The following is a 2,063-nucleotide window of genomic DNA, read 5'->3' as shown; positions in this document are numbered from 1 at the left end:
ACGACGATGGCAGAAAGCAGAGGGAGAGAGAGATGGGGCGCGACAGTGGGTTCAGCTCATCCATGCCTTGGCGGGACACGGCCGACCAGACTTAAGGCGATGTCTGCGCACCCGCTACATGACACTGTGGCCAGACCACGTGAGCGCGCACGGAGACAGGTGGGGACGCGGCATGCGCGGCAGCAGCGCCATTAAGGCGGGACGACGGTGCGGGGCAGTCCTTGTGCGAACTAGGACAAGGCAAGCGGCAATAGTACAGCGTCGCAGTGGCGGCGGTAGCGGCAGCGTCGCGACGCAAGGCGAGTGGCAGTGCGGACATGACGGCGAGTGAACGGCGCCGGCAGCGACTCCGACACGGCGCATGCGGGACAGTTGGCAGCAGCTACAGCGGTTCCGCGCGACGAGACCAGCGGTAGTCGAGACCTGGCCAAGCCAGAGGCGGCCACGGCCGGCCTCGGCCAAGCCCAGGTGGCGCGACTGTAGTGGCAGCAGCGCGGCACGACTGATCGCGCGGGACGACGACAGGGTAGGTGAGCGACGGGCGCGGTGGCACCGCACGACAAGGCCAGACGGCTAGCGGTGTCCGGCCAGGACGTGGCAGTCGCGGTTCACCACGCGCGGCAGTGCACGAGCGCGCGTCCGAGCCTAGCGACACTGAGGCACCGCGCGATGGTGACCGCGCACACTTGGCCAGGCAACCGAAGCAAGTGTCGTGCATGAATTTTAAAGCATCGACCACGACTAAACCGTTGATCCAATCCCCAAACCACTTTTGCTATACCAAAGAGGGTATATTAGACTACAAAAACAAGCCATAATACTACCCTACTGCTTACCCAATCTCACACAATAAATTGCGAAACATAGCAGTGTCTAACTATCGGCAGACTTGAAAATTTCAAAGTGTGAGCTGAATTTGATTTCCAATTGCGATTTCTAAGCTGGTGAAAATATTAGCTAGCAATATCATTTTTCGACTGCGTGTATTTCATTGTCATATACAACGTTTGCACTTCAAACCTTATTTAAGTATCACGTACATGTTCTATAGCATTTTTGCTTAATAAAAATTGGTTTTAAACCCTAAGTGATATAACATGACTATTGAATTAACTTTCGTTTCGCACTTCCGTCGATCGTTTTGAGTTACGGAAATTGATCTACACTCATTATTAAATGCATTTACACATAAATATGATGCTCATGACATGTTTTAGTAAATGATTTACAGTGTAACACCCCCTCGGTGTTACAACTGGCCTATGGGTAGTGGTGCCAGTCCACGTGTCTACCGTTGGCGCCATCTGATTATTGTCAATTGACATGCATGCGCCTTTGTTAAAAGAGGATTATGTAGCTATGTAATCACTGGTGTCTTTATAGAGCCGTTAGCAGTCATTCTGGGCCTGATGGATTGATTGGAAATTTGGATATGTGCAATGTGCTGGAAATAGTACATGGTTTCTTTCTTTCTTTTGAAGATGCCAATCAGATAAGATTCAGATGTGCTGTAGCCTGTAGACAAGGTTATATTGGTAGGCGTGTTGAGGTTGTCTGATGGAACAGTGGAAAGACAGGCATTTTAGCTGTATATGTTTGATTTTTCAGTAAAATGCAAGAGCATTAGTTTAGCGGCGGTAAACGAGGATTTTCTTCTCATTTGTGCAGGTGATAAAGGTCCCATTTTGATTTCCAAAACGTCCTCACCAAGACACAATAATTCAACTTTGTACCTTAGGCTGTGGAGCATGGAATCCCCCAAACCAAAATCTCATGATGGGAGCAACATTATTAGCTCCAAGTTTAGTGGGCAATCTCCCAGTCAACCCCTGGCCTACACTAAAAAAAAACTGCATCTTGAGAGGAATTGGAATAAAAATTCAGTGGCAGATTGCATTCCAACCACACGTGAGTATTTTTTATTACCCCAGTCATATATATTGATTTTCTAGAATGGTCTAGTCTAACCTCTGATGAGGACAAGCATATGGATTGTGGGATGAACCTTCGGCCCTGTACGGCTAGCCGAAAAAACGACTGATGCTGATGCTGATACTGATTTA

This window comes from Miscanthus floridulus, chromosome 1 (genome assembly GCF_019320115.1).
Source record: "Miscanthus floridulus cultivar M001 chromosome 1, ASM1932011v1, whole genome shotgun sequence".
NCBI lineage: Eukaryota > Viridiplantae > Streptophyta > Magnoliopsida > Poales > Poaceae > Miscanthus > Miscanthus floridulus.
The sequence above is the reverse complement of the archived record's forward strand: the minus strand, read 5'-3'. Positions refer to the sequence as shown.